A 20,700-nucleotide genomic window follows, 5' to 3' on the forward strand; every position below is an offset into this window, starting at 1 on the left:
GGGCCATCTGATGATGTTACCAACAGCAAATTCAAAATGAGAAGCATTCAAAGAACTTATCTTGGAAGCTACTAGGCTTTACATACCAACTAAGAAATATTGTTCAAGGTTTAGGCCTAAATGGATGTCAGATGAACTAATGAGACACATGGCAGAGAAGAAAAATGCATGGGATACATATAAATTAATGGGTGACACAGAAGCCTATGATAGATATAAGCTGGTCTGTAACTAAGTCACAAAGGAGGTTAGGCAGGCAAAGGCAGATTATGAGAAATCTTTGGCAAAGGATGCAAAGAAAAACAGCAAAGAGTTCTTTACTTATGTAAACTCTAGAATGGTGTTTCCCAACCTTTTTTTTACCATGCCTCACCTAAATCTTTCTAAAATTCTGATTCCCCCTATGTAACATTTACATATTTTTTATATTCAAAAATTGAATTATTCCCTAAATGAAGCCTAATTACAACTTGTTCAGTACAAGACTTAGGTTTTAGGAAGAAATCATTAGGAAATTATTAAGAAAAAAACAGTAAGTAAATTTTCAAAACATATAATAGACAACTAAAATTCAAGTACAAAATAATTTATATGAAAAATTTTTCTATAATATTTTAATTTTTAGTAATTATTATTTAATTGTTTAATTTCAACATTCCATGTGAAGTCACTTCTAGATGAGTGCACTAAATTTAGTGAGACCCTTGTGCTTGATAACTTGCCGCAGAGAGATTTTTTATTGGGCTCCAATTTAGTCAGCTTCAGTCTCAAGATCCCGTTTTGTGATATCCAGTCGATTTCTTTTCTTTAGTAACAAATTATTTATGGCACTAAATCCACATTCAGTTAAATATGAAGATGACCAGAAATGTAATCAATGGACACTGCTCATCGTGGACTAATGTTATTAGTGGAGTCCCTCAGGGCTCAGTGTTGGGTCCATTATTGTTTTCTGTATTTATAAATGATATTGATGATGGTATATCAGGCTTAATGTCCAAGTTTGCAGACGATACAAAGGTTGGCAGGGTTGTCAAGGACACTACTGACACTATGCTGCTGCAACAGGATCTGGAAAGGTTGAGCAGATGGGCTGAGAGGTGGCAAATGAAGTTTAACATTGACAAATGTAAAGTACTACACATGGGAAACAACAACCCCAGAGCAACGTATCAACTCTGTGGTACTACACTGACAGTGGTAGAGAATGAAAGGGACTTGGGGATGGTTGTGCAGGGAGATATGAAGTTCTCTGAGCAGTGCAGACGGGCTGCAAGAGTAGCTCATGGAGTATTGTCAATGATATACAGGAATTTTTCCAGCAGGGATAAGGAGGTGATTATTCCCTTGTATAAGGCAATGGTCAGGCCACACCTAGAGTACTGCATACAGGTCTGGAGGCCTCATTTCAAGAAGGATGTCGAGCTGCTGGAACGAGTACAGAGAAGGGCAACAAGATTAGTGAATGGAACAAAGGGGTGCTCTTACGAAGAAAGGCTTAAGTTTTGCAAATTACACTGTCTGGAGATTAGGCACCAGCGAGGTGATCTGATAGAGGTGTATAAAGCCTTGAATGGTTTGAGCATGCTCAATGCTGATGGGGTTCTTCCTCTAGCTCAGAATAATCACTTGAGAGGGCATAAATTCAAATTGAGGAAAGACAGATGTAGGATAGATGTGTGGAAATTTGCCTTTAGCCAGCGGGTGGTTGGTTGGTGGAACAGACTTCCATCCCTTGTCGTGGAGGTTGATAGCCTAAATAAGTTTAAGGCTCAGCTGGACAGGTATTTTGAACGAACAGAGGGGTGAAGTGGATTTTTTTTTTTTTTTTTGGCTGATGCTGCATAAGCTTGCTTTCTTACATCAAATGCCTCTACTAATGCTAATGAAAACGGTAACAATAGCTTTCTTGCAAAGTTGGTTGAATTTGGGTATTTAATTTCTGTTTCATCACAAAGCCATGCCATCGCTCCTTTTATATTGAATAAAGTTTTAATGACTGACTCATCATTTTGCATTTCTGAGAGTTCTTCTTGGTACTGCATTGATACATCAGACAAATCCACTAACATTGGTTGCATCATCCAGGTTGGAAAATCAATTTGTTTTAAATCAGAAAACCTTTCTTTTAAATCAGCGGACAGAATTTTCAGATGATTGACAATAACAAGTACTGCGGTATCAGTCACTTCACATTTTTGCAGCCAACGAAACTGTTCAAAATTTTTGTTACAAATATATTTTTGACATAATTCAATAAATGTAATGTAACCAAATATCTTCGCTTTTGCATCGACGAGAGTTTTATTTGTTCCTTGAAGTTGTTTATTTAATATATTTAGTTTTTCAAAGATATCGGCTAAATAACTCACAAATGCTTTACCATTGACCTTTAACAGATGTTTCATTTCAGGTTTGTCACTTAAAAAGTCACTAATAGTATCAAATAGTTCCATAAATCTTTTCAAGCAGTTCCCTTTTGAGAGCCACCTTACTTCAGTGTGAAGTAAAAGTCTCACATGGTCTGCATTTTGTTCTTCACAAAAAAGCTTGAAGAGACGCTCACACTTGGCATTAGCTTTAATAGCATTGACACACTTTATAACTGATTTTAGTACTTCATTAAGAACAGGCGAAATATTTTTAGCTAACAAGTTTTCCCTATGAATAACACAATTCACAAGAAGCATTTCTGGATTCTCATCTTTCATCAATTTTAAGCAGCCATTTTTCTTGCACATCATATTAGGAGCACCATGTGCAGCACAAGATGTTATATTTTTTATTGGTATATTATTGTCATCTAAGTAATTTTTTAGCTTATTATATATATCTTTGGAGGTAGTGGTGCTCTCTAATGATTTACAGAATAATATTTCTTCAGCAAAATTACCTTTATCAATACAGCAGGCCCTCATTATAACGCGGTTCGCTTTACGCTGATTCGCTATAACACTGTTCTTATATTATAACCCGTATCTCACTATAACGCTATTATAGATCACTATAACGCTCTTTTACAGATTGCATTTTTGGCATATTTAATGAAATCGTTTCATTTGATGGAGTCGATAGCTTTAAAATGAATATAAAAATACGGTCAAAACGTTTCCCACGCCGACCTGAGAAATATTCCTACGCTCAGCGAAATTCTCTCGCGCGCTAATTTAATTGCAGTACAGTGACTTGTTATGTAGTTCCGAGATCAACATTTTAAAAAATGATCAAGTATATTGCTTGTAATATTTGCTTTATATGCATTTATCCGAAGTCTAGTGATCTCTCAGTACCGTATTAGACATCGTGCGAAACGGTCAGTTTACTCGAACATTGTATCGTAATTAATGCAACCAACGCAGTTACATTTTCGAAGAGTTAATAATGGCCAATAATAATGAAAAATCAACAACATCTGAGCGCAATACGAAGACTATAAGTGTAAGGAAAAAGACTGAATTTGAAAATCAAATTAGACGTTTTGAAGCGAATCGATCCGGTCAAAGACAAGCGGATGTGTGCCAAAATTTAGGACTTGCAAGTTTAACTGTAAGAACAATTATATTAAAAAAAATAAAGAATTAATTTTAGCAGCGGGAAAGATAGCTGTTCCACTGCAAGCAACTAGGGCTAGGGCCAGCTATTAGGATTGAAATGGAAAGACTAACTAATTTTATTGAAGATAATATCCAATGCAGAATTCAGTTAAGTTAAATATTATAAATAATAAAAAGAGAGAGAGATATTAGCCTATATGATGATCTGAAGAAAACTCACCTAAAAAAAAAATTGGAATCATTATTTTAAACTAGTAAGGGCTGGTTGAATAGATTTAAAATCCAGGGAGAAGCCACAAGTGCAGATCAAAGAGCCTAAACTTTCAAAAAAGAACTTGTTAAAATTATTGAAGAGGGGTATTGTGTGTTATACTTCTTAACAAGTTTATAACATAGATGAAGCAGGACCTTTGTGGAAACGAATGCCTAAAAGAAGTTTCATATTGAAAGAAGAAAAAACATGCCAGATTTCAAAGCGGCGAAGGATTGGTTGATTTTATTGTTGGGTGGTAATTAAACTGCGGTGGATTTAAAATTAATACCCCCTTTTAGTTTATTTGGAAGAGGGCCAAAGTTCAACCCAAAATCGACACATTTTTCATAATTAAATTCACCAATTAAATTAAATCAATTTAGATCAATTAAATTCATGATTTTAATTCGAATTTTAAGTTTAATTTTGATAGTAAGTAGTTACCACATAATTATATACGTATGTAATTCGGAATATTTCATATGTACAAATATTTGAATATTAAATATTTTTACCGACATTTGTGCATCGTTTCACTACCGTTTATTTTTGATTAGGAAATATCCTATGGCACCGACCGCAACTCACAAATACATATGTTACTTTATGGGAATGCGGCGCTTGCTTACCGCGGATTCACTTAGCGCTCTGTTTTTCCGGAACGCAATATCAGCGTTAAGCGGGGGTCACCTGTATATCTTACATAAGTTATCAGTACGGCTTTACTGTCTCTCAAAGTTGATTCATCCATTTGCACTGAGAATTTTATTGTTTTCAGCTTTCCAACAAGTTGTATTTCAATATCTTCACTCATTTCATCTATTCTTCTGCTAACAGTATTGTTATTGAGTGGCTTATCTTTCACGTCTTTGTCATCTTTTTCCAGAACTGTTTTAAGAAATGTTGATATTGATGGTTTGATTAAATTCTTTCCCATAGTATGATTTTTTCCCAGATTTAGCAATGAGTAAAGAAATTTCATAACTAGCCTCAAGAGTACGATTGACAGTTGCAGTATGAGCAATAAACAGCGACTTTAATGTCGCTCTTTTTTCAAAATTCTTTTTTAAAGTTTGAAAGTAATTTAAATCTGAATTTACATGAGCATTATGTTTTAGCATTAGCATTAGTAGAGGCATTTGATGCAAGAAAGCAAGCTTATGCAGCATCAGCCAAAAAAAAAAAAAAAAAAAAAAAAAAACCGACTTCCACTTCACCCCTCTGTTCGTTCAAAATACCTGTCCAGCTGAGCCTTAAACTTATTTAGGCTATCAACCTCCACGACAAGGGATGGAAGTCTGTTCCACCAACCAATCACCCGCTGGCTAAAGGCAAATTTCCACACATCTATCCTACATCTGTATTTCCTCAATTTGAATTTATGCCCTCTCAGGTGATTATTCTGAGCTAGAGGAAGAATCCCATCAGCATTGAGCATGCTCAAACCATTCAAGGCTTTATACACCTCTATCAGATCACCTCGCTGGTGCCTAATCTCCAGACACTAATTTGCAAAACTTAAGTATTTCTTCGTAAGAGCACCCCTTTGTTCCATTCACTAACCTTGTTGCCCTTCTCTGTACTCGTTCCAGCAGCTCTACATCCTTATTGAAATGAGGCCTCCAGACCTGTATACAGTACTCTAGGTGTGGCCTGACCATTGCCTTATACAAGGGAATAATCACCTCCTTATCGATGCTGGAAAAATTCCTGTATATCATTGACAATACTCCATGAGCTACTCTTGCAGCCCGTCTGCACTGTCACAGAACTTCATATCTGCCTGCACAACCACCCCCAAGTCCCTTTCATTCTCTACCACTGTCAGTGTAGTACCACAGAGTTGATACGTTGCTCTGGGGTTGCTGTTTCCCATGTGTAGTACTTTACATTTGTCAATGTTAAACTTCATTTGCCACCTCTCAGCCCATCTGCTCAACCTTTCCAGATCCTGTTGCAGCAGCATAGTGTCAGTAGTGTCCTTGACAACCCTGCCAACCTTTGTATCGTCTGCAAACTTGGACATTAAGCTTGATATACCATCATCAATATCATTTATAAATACAGAAAATAATAATGATGGACCCAACACTGAACCCTGAGGGACTCCACTAATAACTTTAGTCCACGATGAGCAGTGTATATTGATTACCATCTCTGTCTTCTCCCCCTCAACCACCCCTTTATCCATAGCAGCAATTTGCCTCCAATGTCACACTGCTCCAATTTGTGTAGCAGTCTTCCATGTGCAACAGTATCAAAAGCCTTTCTAAGATCCAAGTATATAATATCAAAGCTATTCCCTGCATCCAGTTCTTTTGTGACTGCATCATAGTATCCAATCAAATTGGCCAGGCAAGACTTCCCCTTAACAAAACCATGCTGTGTCCGAGCTATAACTGAAGTCTTGTCTAAATGATCCTGCAGTGCTTCTTTAACCAGTGCCTCCATTAATTTTCCTGGAACAGACGTTAAGCTCACAGGTCTATAATTACTTGTGTCAGCCTTTGATCCTCTCAAAGTGATCACACTGTGATCACTTTGTGAATTGGGGTCACATTTGCACATTTCCAGTCTATGGGTACCTTCCCTGAGTCCAAGGAAGCTGAAGTTGAAGCTGAAGCTGAAATCCAAGGAAGTGAAGCCAGTGGACATCGCTGGACAGTGCAGTGTCGAGTCAGTTTGGTGTGACATAAGCATTGGGAGATCAAAATTGAGAGTAGGAGTGTGCTATAGGCCTAATGACTCTGATGAGTATAATAAGAAACTGTACAGGGAAATAGAGTGGGCCAGTAAATCAGAGAGTCTTATAATGGGAGATTTTAATTTCCCAGATATGGACTGGAATTTGTGGCCTGGTCACTCACACACTAGCAAGGCTTTTGTGGATTTATTGGATGATTGTTTTCTACATCAGCATGTTCGGGAGGCAACTAGAGGGAGGAATACTCCTGATTTGATTATCAGCAGTGATTTTTCATGCATTAAGAATCTGCAGATAAATGAACCACTAGGTGGCAGTGATCACAGTGTGCTGAAGTGGGATTTACTCAAAGAGGTAACTACCATTAGGGGTAAAGGGAAGGGTTATTGCTTTCGTAAAGGCGACTACGATGGACTGAGACAGTATTTAAATTCTATACAGTGGGACCAACTGATGATGTTACCAACAGTAAATGCAAAATGGGAAGCATTCAAACAACTTATCTTGGAAGCTACTAGACTTTACATACCAACTAAGAAATATTGTTCAAGGTTTAGGCCTAAATGGATGTCAGATGAACTGATGAGGCATATGGCAGAGAAGAAACATGCATGGGATACATACAAATTAACACATGACACAGAAGCCTATGATAGATACAAGTTGATCTGTAACCAAGTTACAAAGGAGGTTAGGCAGGCGAAGGCAGATTACGAGAAATCTTTGGCAAAGGATGCAAAGAAAAACAGCAAAGAGTTCTTTACTTATGTAAACTCTAGAAGGAAGGGGATGAATCAGACTGGTCCACTTGATATCGATGGGTTAACTGTTGATGATCCTGCTCAGGTAGCTAACAAACTAAATGAATATTTTGCATCGACATTCACACATGAGGAGTTATTTAGCGAGGGGAAAGCCAGAGGTGTATTCAACTCTAGCAGTAACCTAGAGAATCTTGTAATAACTGAGAGTAAAGTGGAGGAGAAATTGTTGAAAATAAACACAAGAAAGGCACCTGGGGTGGATGGGATCTATCCAGTTATATTAAAGGAGGCAGCAAATGAATTAAGCAAACCCTTAGCCATAATTATGAGAGCTTCCTTGGACTCAGGGGAGGTACCCATAGACTGGAGATGTGCAAATGTGACCCCAATTCACAAAGGAGGATCAAAAGCTGACACAAGCAATTATAGACCTGTGAGTTTAACTTCTGTTCCAGGAAAATTAATGGAGGCACTAGTTAAAGAAGCACTGCAGGATCATTTAGACAAGACTTCAGTTATGGCTCGGACACAGCATGGTTTTGTTAAAGGGAAGTCTTGCCTGACCAATTTGATTGGATACTATGATGCAGTCACAAAGGAACTGGATGCAGGGAATAACTTTGATATTATATGCTTGGATCTTAGAAAGGCTTTTGATACTGTTGCACATGGAAGACTGCTGCACAAATTGGAGCAGTGTAACATTGGAGGCAAATTGCTGCTGTGGGTAAAGGAGTGGCTGAGGGGGAGAAGACAGAGAGTGGTAATCAATGGACACTGCTCGTTGTGGACTAATGTTATTAGTGGAGTCCCTCAGGGCTCAGTGTTGGGTCCATTATTGTTTTCTGTATTTATAAATGATGTTGATGATGGTATATCAAGCTTAGTGTCGAAGTTTGCAGACGATACAAAGGTAAGCAGGGTTGTCAAGGACACTACTGACACTATGCTGCTGCAACAGGATCTGGAAAGGTTGAGATGGGCTGAGAGGTGGCAAATGAAGTTTAACATTGACAAATGTAAAGTACTACACATGGGAAACAGCAACCCTATAGAACGTATCAACTCTGTGGTATTGCACTGACAGTGGTAGAGAATGAAAGGGACCTGGGGGTGGTTGTGCAGGTTGATATGAAGTTCTCTGGACAGTGCAGACGGGCTGCAAGAGTAGCTCATGGTGTATTGTCAATGATATATAGGAATTTTTCTAGCAGGGATAAGGAGGTGATTATTCCCTTGTATAAGGCAATGGTCAGGCCACACCTAGAGTACTGTATACAGGCCTGGAGGCCTCATTTCAAGAAGGATGTAGAGCTGCTGGAACGAGTACAGAGAAGGGCAACAAGATTAGTGAATAGAACAAAGGGGTGCTCTTACGAAGAAAGGCTTAAGATTTGCAAATTACAGTGTCTGGAGACTAGGCACCAGCGAGGTGATCTGATAGAGGTGTATAAAGCATTGAATGGTTTGAGCATGCTCAATGCTGATGGGATTCTTCCTCTCGCTCAGAATAATCACCTGAGAGGGCATAAATTCAAATTGAGGAAAGGCAGATGTAGGATAGACGTGCGGAAATTTGCCTTTAGCCAGCGAGTGGTTGGTTGGTGGAACAGACTTCCATCCCTTGTCGTGGAAGTTGATAGCCTAAATAAGTTTAAGGCTCAGCTGGACAGGTATTTTGAACGAACAGAGGGGTGAAGTGGGAGTGGTTTTTTTTTTTTTTTTTTTGGCTGATGCTGCATAAGCTTGCTTTCTTGCATCAAATGCCTCTACTAATGCTAAAATGCTAATAACCCCTCCCCCCTTCCTGTCCTGTCTTTCCTTTCTGTAGACGTTGTACTCCCCAAATTCCAGTTCTGCATCCCTTATATGTGTGTGACACCACGTCTCTGATATACCAACAATATCTGCCTTTGATGTTTTGAGCAATACCTCAAATTCATCAAATTTATTTACTAAGCTCCTAGCATTGGTGTACACGCAAGTATACCTGCACCTGTTTCTATTCTTAGCTACCCTAACACAACTCATGTGTTTAGTTGTACCACAATGGCTCCCAGCAGTCTCTGAAATATCATGCATCTTGTTTTTCAGGCTTCTGCTCATTCTAATAGAAGCAGTGCAAGAATCTCTTTCACCTCTGCCAGTGGCTGCTGTCAATCTATTGGTCTTTGTCTCCCCCCAAGATAGCAGTTTTCCGACCCACCTAACACTGCCTCGATAGCATCAACAAATATTCTTGCACCCTTTCTATTTAAGTGTATCCCATCCCTGTAGAAGCAATCTCTCCTGTTAACAAGTACAGTCCAGGCTGAAAAAAATTCTACACCCTCGAGCCTTGCACAATCTTTCCAGGGCCAAATTGATCGACAAGGCTCTCATATACTCCTTTGAATGCTTCCCATTTTAATTTGCTGTTGGTAGTCCCACCATATAGAATTTAAATACTGTCTCAGACCACCGTAGTCACCTTTAAGAAAGCAATAACCCTTTCCTTTACCCCCGCTGGTTGTTACCTCATTGAGTAAATCCCACTTCAGCACAATGTGATCACTGCCACCTAGTGGTTCCTTTATCTGCAGATTCTTAATGCAAAGAATCACTACTGATAATTAAATCAAGAGTATTACTCCCTCTAGTTGCCTCCCGAACATGCTGATGTAGAAAACAATCATCCAATAAATCCACAAAAGCCTTGCTAATACTTGTGATAATACTTGCTAATACTAATGATATTAAGAGTAGGAGACCAGCGGAATTACTTAACAAGTACAGGTCACTGTTGAAAAAAAGCCGTGAAGTAGGGTTGAATTTGAAAGTGTCTGCAATTCTGCCCAGACACGATAGTAGGGAGTATATGATGAGAGCCTTAAGTGCACTTTCTATACTTGAACACAGTATTCCAAGTGTGGTCTAACAATAGCCTTATATAATGGGATTATGATGTCCTTATCTCTACTAGCAAAAAAAATTGTTTGATACTGGCTTAAACTGGCCTAAATTAAATGTTTAAAACATTTAATTTTAGCCAGTTTATGGAATTTATTTTCATTTTCAAATAAAATGTATTTATTTTATTTTTTACTTGCTGACTATCATTTTGGAGGAATGAAATGCCACAATATTTTGTTTTATAGGTTGCAGTGTTTTACGAAATTTAGTGTTCTTTATACTGCTCAATGCTTTCTGTGACATCTGCATTTTCTTTAATTTATATGAAAAGAATTTGCCCTAATACAAGATAATTTCAGGTATTTGAATTTGTAAAAAAATGTGCAATTGTACATCTTTTAATGAATGTGGATTTATTTTTTCATAGTTATAATTCTTATGCATCATAGCTTTGAAAAAAAAATATTTTTAATAAAATTAAATACTGAAGTATTGTGCTTTCTTTTTTCCTTGGTGACCACTAAGCACTGTACAGGCACATTGTAAATGATTTCACTTCTCATTATATGCTCCCATTTTTGTGCTTTTGCAAAAAGGAAAAAAAAAAAAAAAAAAGCCAGGCATATGTCAGATATCATGTTAGCATTTACTTTCCTGAAATCAAACAAAATCAGTTTATTCAAATACAGTAGAACCCGGATAAGAAATTCCTGCATAAGAGGTTTTTCCCAGTACTAGGTTTGTTTTCTTAAGTCCCAATTTCAACTGCTATATATTGTAATGTATTATTTTCCCACGTAAGAAGTTTCCCGAGTAAAATGTTTTCCCCACATAAAAAGTTTGTGATAAAGAATACACAGTGTATTATTATAATGATGTTTTCCTACTTAATAATGATTATAATGATGTTTTCCTACTTAATTCTATATTTATTTCTTCATGCGTTGACCACACGAAACACAGTAAAGAATTTGCCTTTAAGTTCTCGGAGTTCTGAATTACTTAATGGATTGTGTCTTATTATAATTGTGACCTTTTAAGGTATGTTGAAAGCTGAACTTATAATACTGTACTAATCTACAGAAATTTATTTCTGTAGATTACCATTAGTATTTTTGGTTATCTACTATATTGGCTCTGATTATTCATCCCTCGTTGGCAGTTTTATTTTAACACTACAAATATTTATTATTAATAATACTAATTATATTATAATTTTCTAATTTGGAAGGATGAATGCCAAAGGAATAAAAAGAAAGGCTTTGACGTTAAAAGAAAAACTTGATGTCATAAAAATGGTGGAATCAAATCCCTCTTGCACATGAGTTGAGGTAGAAAAAAAACTTAATATGACAGTTTCTATGTCATGTAAAATTAAAAGGAGATGGACTGGAAAATATAGAGATGTGGAGAATTAAGTCATTTGGTTCAAGCAAATATCTGCTGCATATAATGGTAATTTGTTGTGATAGCATTAGTAGAGGCATTTGATGCAAGAAAGCAAGCTTATGCAGCATCAGCCAAAAAAAAAAAAAAAAAATCCACTTCACCCCTCTGTTCGTTCAAAATACCTATCCAGCTGAGCCTTAAACTTTTTTAGGCTATCAACTTCCACGACAAGGGATGGAAGTCTGTTCCACCAACCAACCACCCGCTGGCTAAAGGCAAATTTCCTCACGTCTATCCTACATCTGTCTTTCCTCAATTTGAATTTATGCCCTCTCAGGTGATTATTCTGAGCAAGAGGAAGAATCCCATCAGCATGCTCAAACCATTCAAGGCTTTATACACCTCTATCAGATCACCTCGCTGATGCCTAGTCTCTAGACACTAATTTGCAAAACTTAAGCCTTTCTTCGTAAGAGCACCCCTTTGTTCCATTCACCAATCTTGTTGCGCTTTTCTGTACTCGTTCCAGCATCTCTACATCCTTCTTGAAATGAGGCCTCCAGACCTGTATACAGTACTCTAGGCGTGGCCTGACCATTGCCTTATACAAGGGAATAATCACCTCCTTATCCCTGCTAGAAAAATTCCTATATATCATCGACAATACACCATGGGCTACTCTTGCAGCCCGTCTGCACTGCTCAGAAAACTTCATATCTGCCTGCACAACCCCCCCCCCCCCCAGGTCCCTTTCATTCTCTACCACTGTCAGTGTAGTACCACAGAGTTGATACATTGCTGTTTCCCATATGTAGTACTTTACATTTGTCAATGTTAAACTTCATTTGCCACCTCTCAACCCATCTGCTCAACCTTTCCAGATCCTGTTGCAGTAGCATAGTGTCAGTAGTGTCCTTGATAACCCTGCCAACCTTCGTATCGTCTGCAAACTTGGACATTAAGCTTGATATACCATCATCAATACAGAAAACAATAATGGACCCAATACTGAATCCTGAGGGACTCCACTAATAACATTAGTCCACGACGAGCAGTGTCCATTGATTACCACTCTCTGTCTTCTCCCCCTCAACCACCCCTTTATCCATAGCAGCAATTTGCCTCCAATGCCACACTGCTCCAATTTGTGCAGCAGTCTTCCATGTGCAACAGTATCAAAAGCCTTTCTAAGATCCAAGTATATAATATCAAAGTTATTCCCTGCATTCAGTTCTTTTGTGACTGCATCATAGTATCCAATCAAATTGGTCAGGCAAGACTTCCCCTTAACAAAACTATGCTGTGTCTGAGCTATAACTGAAGTCTTGTCAAGATGATCCTGCAGTGCTTCTTTAAACAGTGCTTCCATTAATTTTCCTAGAACCGAAGTTAAACTCACAAGTCTATAGTTACTTGTGTGAGCCTTTGATCCTCCTTTGTGAATTGGGGTCACATTTGCACATCTCCAGTCCATGGGTACTTCCCCTGAGTCCAAGGAAGCTCTCATAATTATGGCTAAGGGTTTGCTTACTTCCTTTGCTGCCTCCTTTAATATAACTGGATAGATCCCGTCCACCCCAGGTGCCTTTCTTGTATTTATCTTCAACAATTTCTCCTCCACTTTACTCTCAGTTATTACAAGATTCTCTAGCTTACTGCCAGAGTTGAATACACCTCTGATAAGAGCATTGAAATTGCTGATAGGCTTGGAGTCGATTTCATTCCTTCCAGTAGGTGGATTGATAGATTTAAGAAGAAATATGGTTTAGTTTACAAAGTAATTTGCTGAGAATCTTCTAGTGTGAATGTTACGTTGATGAGTGGAGAAAAAGGAAACTACATGTTTTGATTAAACAATATAGAAAGTGTGATATTTTTAGGACTCTTTATAACCTACTACCTAATAAGACTTATGCATTGAAAGGACAGAATTGCTATGATGGTAAACTGAGTAAGGAGAGAATTACAGTGCTAATGTGGGCTAATATGGATGGCTCAGAGAAAACCATTGCTTGTGATAGGAAAACACAAGAAACTACGCTGTTTCAAGAATGTGAAAACAATTCCATGTGAATACAGGAACAATGAAGAAGCATGGATGACCTGTGCTCTTTTTGATGAGTGTTTAAAAGCTCTAGATCAAAAGATGGCAAGAGAGAATAGAAAAAATCTTTTATTTGTCAATAACTGCTCTGCTCATCTGAAAAACAATGAGCACTTAATGTCCACGTGGAGTTCTACCCTGGGGATTCCACGTCAGTTGTGCAACCAGTGGATCAGGAAGTGATCAGTTTTAAAGATGTATTTTCGTAAGTACCTTGTACATAAATTGCTTACACTTGTAAAACTGAATGGAAAAACTGAGTTCAAAATTCCTTTGTTAGATGCAATGCATTATTTAGAAGCATCATGGGATGCACTGAGCCCTACTGTTATAATTAATTCCTCTAAAAAGGCTATGCTCTACAATAATAATGAAGAAAGTGTTGATGGTATTGAAAGTGATGAACAGGATGAGATCCCTTTTGACGAATGGGATTTCCTACAGAATAGTTTCGGGTTTACTGTAAATTTTTATGATTATGCTGATGTAGACAATGATGTTATCACATGTGAATTACAAAGTATTGAAGATTTGCAATGAAGATCAAAATATGACTGATAGTGAGTCTGAACAAGAAGATGAGCCTGCTGCACCGATATTCCGAGATGCAATGATTGGCTTCTCTTCACTGAAGCAATTCATTCATAGTGTGTCTGATGATCCTGAATTAGTGTTGAAATGTGTTAAGGAAATTGATTTATTCTGTACGAAGCTTTCCCCAAAATATTTGAAACAGTGTTCTATGAATAGCTACTTGAAAAAATTATAAAAAAAAAACAACATTTTTTAGTTATTTTTTTTTGTAATACTTGTAATTGATTTTTATCATTCTCATTACCTTTCTTCTCATTGCATCCTTCTTATAATTTTGAAATCTTATTAAATCATGACTAATAAATATTGTTTTTCATTAAATGTTCCGGTCAACCTTCCCCATCTCTTCCATCATGCAGTATGACTGATGTCTTTTGAGGTTATGATGAACACAATGACGAGATCCAAACTTCCTTACATTTCAAGAGTACAGCTCTAGAACGGTGTTTGCAGGCTGGCCACTAGTTAGTACACCAGACCGAACCTATTGGTAACTCTGGGAAGCTTCCGGATCAGCTAGTGTATAATCTTGCTACCTGTACTCTGCTCATTTCCACTTACAATCTGCCAAACCCGATATACTTTTTCTGACAGAATGTTATCGGTTGATTCAACCACTGTTCATCTCAGTTGCCCAAATTATTCACTGTATGATTCCTTTCACCTTAAAGATGGTACTTGTGCATGTCTTTTCCAATATTCCCTGTCAGAGACTCGGTAATTTGGAATCTCCTCTTTTCGATCTTCTCTGGCTTAAAATCTCTCTACCTCATTCTGTCCAATCCATCTGTTGTCTCTACCATTCTCCCAACACCACTAATCACTTGGAGCTCTTTGCAACTTGACTTTCTCCAGTCCAACTTTCCTAACAGTGAGGTGAATAAACTGTCCGTTACGGACGGTGTCTAACACTGTACCGAGTGATGACTAGACTTCGGATAAATGCATATAATGCAAATATTACAAGCAATATACTTGATCATTTTTTAAAATGGTGATCTCAGAACTATGTAACAAGTCACCATAGTGCAATTAAATTAGTGTGAGAAAATTTCGCAAGTTAGCGTGGGAAACTTTGCTATTCATTTTCAAGCTATCAACTACATCAGATGAAACTTTTTCATTAAACATGCCAAAAATTCAACATGCATGCTGGTAAAAGAGTGTTATAGTGAGTTGTGACAGCATTAGAGTGAGATGTGGGTTATAATATAAGAACAGCGTTGTAGCAAATCAGCGTAGAGTGAGCCACATTATAGTGAATCAGCGTTATAACTACATTATAACGAGGGCCTGCTGTACCTTACTTTTGCTTTTAAATGCTCGCTTCAGACAATTTAAGACCAGAAAAGGATTGCTGCTTTTCAATATTAAGGTGAATAAATAAATACGATATACATAAACTCGAAAATATTTTAAAATTTTATTAATTATGATACATAATAACATTTACTGAACAAAACTTTATATTTTTAGGTAATTGTTCAAAATTTTGTTGAAAATTGCTGATGCCAGTTGTCAATATGGAATGAAGATGCTCGTCTATTATTTTGTTTCTTTTTCAATATTTATTTGATTTCATGCATGAAAAAATTTGCTCACAAATACACATTGATCCGAACAAAGTAGCCATTCTCATGGCATTTTCTTTTATTAGTGGAAATCTTCAGATGGGAGAGTCTTGAAGAATTCAAGTTGTTTAATTTCGTAGTTCATATACTTGTTTTGGCTTGAAGATCAATAATTTCAAGTTGAAAGCTCGGACTGTAGTTTTCAGCCCTAGAAGAATATGTATTCTCAAACTAGCTTACGTCTTTTTCATGGGATCTTATATCAGCAAATCGACTTTCAAACTCATCAGAAAATAATTGTAATAACAAGAAACAGATTCTTTCTAAATGAAAAAAAAAGTCACAAGTCAGGGTTGAATGGGAAAGTGTCTGCAATTCTGCCCAAAACACGATAGGAGAGAGTATATGATCAGAGCTTTATCAACCAATTCGTCCCTGGAGAGATTTTGCAAGGCTCATCGGGTAGAATTTTTTTCAGCCTGGTCAGTGCTTTGTTGACAGGAGCTGTAAGGGATGCTTCTACAGGGATGGGTACACTTAAATAGAAAGGGTGCAGGAATATTTACTGATGCTATTGAGGTAGTGTTAGGTGGGTTAGAAAACTGCTAGCTGTGGGGGGATATACAGACTAAAAGGTTAACAGTGGCCTCAGGCAGAGGAAAAAATGATTCTTGCACTACTTCTATTAGAATGAGCAGCAGCATGGAAAGCAAGGCAATGGAGATTTCCAGGACTGTTAGGAGTCATAGTGGAACAATTAAATACATGGGCTGTGTTAGGGTAACTAAGAGTAGAAACAGGTGCATGTATACCAATGCTAGGAGTATAGTTAATAAATTTGAGGAGCTTGAAGTGCTAGTCAAGACATCAAAGGCAGATATTGTTGGGATATCAGAGATGTGGTGTCACACAGTTATAAGCAGTGCAGAACTGGAATTTGGGGAGTACAATGTGTACAGAAAGGATTGACAAGACAGGAAGGGAGGAGGGGTTATGCTGTTAGTTAAGAAACACGTAAAATCTAAGGAAGCGCATCCAATTGACGCTGGTGAACAATGCAATGTTGAGTCTGTTTGGTGAGACATAAGCACTGGGAAAGGAAAAATGAGAGTAGGTGTGTGTGTGTGTGTGTGTTATTTACTTTATTTTTTTTTTATGTAAACCCCAAACACGAGAGGTATTAGAACCTATAGTACTTAGTACTGTGCTTGGGTTGGAGGTTGAGAAGATGAAAGAAGATATTTGTTGACATTGGACTTGAACTTCTGTAGACTGTAATTTTCAGGAAATATGTATGAAGGAAGGTTATTCCAGAAAATGGCAGTTGAATGAATAAACGAAGAAGATGAAAAGTTGGTCCTGTGAGTTTGAAGTTAGACAGTAAATGGATATTGCCTGGTGGTGGCACGTGTTTGGTCTGTTTTGAAAGAGAGACCGGGAATTATAGAAGCCAATTCAGAAGAACAGTTCCCATGGAAGTATCTGTAGAAGAGGCATGTAGCAGAAACAGTACGTGTGTGAGACAGCGAGTGGAGAGACTCTGTTAGAGATGAATCATTAATTAACCAATCTGCCCTCTTCTGAATGGAATCAAGAAGCCTGAGAGAAAGGTTTTGGGGGCACCACCCCAGATGTGGGAACAATATTCCATGGCAGGGTGGATTTGCGATTTATACAGAGTGAGCAGCTGTTTGGAAGAAAAGCCCATTTTCCAGTTCCTCCATGGCCAGATTGGCCACAATGGCACTAATAGGGGAACCCATGGCTGTGCCATGAACCTGCTTATACATAGCCTCTTGAAAGACCATAGTAGTACTAGACAGGCAAAACTCTACACCTGTACAAATATCATCAATGCTTAGAAGAGACCTGGTATTTATTCTCCAAAGCCATTCTTACACATTGAACGATCGTGTCCTTTTTAACAGAAGGGAGTATTGAGCTTGGGTACTAAGTTCGCTCTGGTGCCTCCTAAACCACCTATTGTGGAAATAGCCATGGGTATAGAAAGAGCTATTAGTAAATTATCAGTGACACAGGCCAACGAAATACGTATTAGAACTTCTGCTATTTTGAGTCAGACCAAGATGGCCCCTTCTAACCTTAGTTTTAGCCATAGAAGAGCGTTGAGAGAATTTAGACAGGACGACGAAATTGTGATCTTACCTGCTGATAAAGGCAGATCCACAGTAATATTGGATAAAGATGATTATCGTAAAAAGCCTTAGATCTTTTACAGGAAGCCACTACGTATAGGGTTACCCGGAGAAATCCGTTGGTTGGCCTAGAACGGCAGGTTAATAGTATCATACAATGCTGGCTGAAGGCAGGAAAGATATCCAAGGAGGATATCTTTACATGCAGGAGGATGCCGGCTGCCCAGGTTCTACGGTCTCCCGAAGACGCATAAAGTGGGTGTTCCACTTAGACCGATCGTGTCCTTTGTAGGTAGCATGAGTAACAAACCCATCTATGGACAGTATACTGATGAGTAAATTTAGTCTCTGCAGTGGCATGACTGAAGTGTAGGTAGAAGAAACAAATGTATTGATAGAAGGAACAAAATTGTTTCAGCTGGTGTGAGAATCTTTCATATTCTGTCTGTTCATGTACATAATTCTGTGTATGTACATAGTTCTGTTCATATTCATTACATTTCAAGGTAACTGTAGTAGGGGCAAAACTGAATCATTGGTATAGCGATCTCAGGCAGGTTTGTTACTGTGGATGAATTTTCAGTAAACTTGATTAAAGAGAAAGTTCTTTTATTTTTAGTTGAATCTCTTAGTTGATTATGCCATTGTAAGTTGGTTTTTAAGCCAGTGAGAATTACTTCACACTGGCAAAACACATTGCAGGCTGAAGCACTGGTTTCAGCCTATGATATTTTGATATAGAATCATATGCTATATTGCCTCTTCTTGTGCAGCTGACATGTTCTTTTACTCTCATTTTAAGTTTCTGATGTGTCTGGTAGAGGTCTGCATGGATTGGCCTACATTTATATTTTTACCTGGCCTGATCTGAAGTCTAGACAGCCTGACCTGACTTAAGCCCGAATTTGTTTTTTAAATTCATTACCCATACCTGACTCACCTAAACCGATTTTTATCCCAGGCCGACTGAAACTTTTTATATAAATAAAATTGCTAGCATTAGTTTCTGAAGTTTCATAATAATAAAAAAAAATAAACTATATGATTCAGAATTCAGTATTAATAATTATATAACAATAATAATTATCCAAAATAATTATCAATATTAATTTTAAAAAGAAAATGTAATAAATTTTCAATTTGCCATATTTGATATAATTCCAAAACAGATGTCTACCAGCCACCTTATCTTCACATGCTTTGTTTTGCAAATTGTTGTGCAGAAATAAAATAGTCAAACTGTTGCTACTTAAATTGGTTGATGCTCTTGCCCTGCCAATCCAGCTGCACTAAACTTTATTTTGAAGCTTGTGCTGCTGGCAGGTCGTTTCCACAAAAGAATAAAATTTTGGAGGTGTTGGCAAAGTGCACCCTATTGGTCAATTAAAAGTGCCAACAGACAAAAAAATACACAGTTTTTAAGAATTTAAATACATAAAAAAAAAAAAAAATTTAAGAAATAGCCTGAAAAAGTCCGAAATGTTTGAAATAATTCATTACGATTACACTGGTTTACAGTGTATTTGGAGTTTAAGTAAAAGTATGTGGCAGTTATTTATGCATGTTTACTGGTTTGCTAACCGAAGTCCGTTTGCTTCTATCACTTAGATTTTTCACAATTCATTAATAAAATATTACCTAGATATTATACGCAAATGTGTACATAACTATAGTTTCTGCAATGGTTTACAAGTTTTATACTCTATATTCGTAATCAGTATCAAATATTTTCCTCAAGGTTGTGCATGTTTTAACATGTAACTACACACACACACTGCAAGGTAGCCGACCTTGACCCAGGAAGGAAGACAGCCCCCGCACCCCACTCTTCCGGCCCATCTGTGACTCCCAGAATTTTATTATCTGAGTGGAGTCTGGGAGATTCCTGTGTGTAGTTACGGGTTAAACTTGTCTGAGCATGCACTTACTTTTTGTACAGTCCACTCAACCGCAGAGCCTATATATAAGTGGCACATCCCTTATGCGGTCACAGTACTCCTGTAAAAACTGTTGTGAGCTCTCATTGTGTGTTAGTTTTCTTTTAATACGGCAACCAGAAAGTGTATAAACAGTCCCGACATATTTTGTTACATATGTGGTTGTTTTGTTCCTGTAAAGCAGAGGCGAAATATTACCAATTTTGTAAAAAAATCGTATTATGCATACTTTGACATAAAACTAGGTGATCAGGAGAAATCGTGGGCACTGCATAAAGTATGCCATACATGTGATGAACATCTTAGAAAATGGAGTCAAGGAAAAAAGGTGTGCTTGCCATTTGCTATTCCTATGGTGTGGTGCGAGCCAGTAAGCCATGCTGAATGTTACTTTTGTGTACGTGACATTAAAGGTTACAATTCAAAAAATAAAAAGGACATCAAATATCCAGATCTACCGTCGACCATAAGACCGGTTCCGCATGGACCTGATCTGCCTGTAAAACCTCCACCAGAAACTTTGGAGTCCACATCTTCTTTCACCGAAGCAGAAGCTAAAGAGGTTAGTGAAGAGGAATGTTATCAACCAGAAAATATTTTAACACAACAGCAATTCACGCAAGTCGAACTGAACGATTTAGTAAGGGACTTAGGCCTTCCAAGTATGCTGCTGAAATTCTGGGATCCAGACTTCAAGCGAAGAACTTACTTGCTCCAGGTACATCATTTTCCTGGTACAGAAATCGTGAAAGGGAGTTTATACAGTATTTTTCACAAGAAGG

General features: G+C 37.6%; 1 protein-coding gene across 4 annotated transcripts in view; it reads left to right on the top strand.

The window, feature by feature from the left end:
• Nucleotides 1–20,700, top strand: part of LOC150088259 (moesin/ezrin/radixin homolog 1-like) — a 706,511-nt gene that overhangs the window by 39,693 nt on the left and 646,118 nt on the right. Inside the window, exon 2 of one of the 4 annotated variants that reach the window (XM_090369411.1) lies at nt 10,413–10,526. The exons of the other annotated variants lie outside the window; for them this stretch is intronic. The gene's annotated coding sequence lies outside the window, so the exon portion shown is untranslated. The remainder of the gene's footprint in view (nt 1–10,412; nt 10,527–20,700) is intronic. 4 annotated transcript variants of the gene reach the window in all.

The sequence above is a fragment of the Mastigoproctus giganteus genome, chromosome 3, assembly GCF_048544385.1.
Source record: "Mastigoproctus giganteus isolate SK-2022 chromosome 3, ASM4854438v1, whole genome shotgun sequence".
Classification (NCBI taxonomy): domain Eukaryota; kingdom Metazoa; phylum Arthropoda; class Arachnida; order Uropygi; family Thelyphonidae; genus Mastigoproctus; species Mastigoproctus giganteus.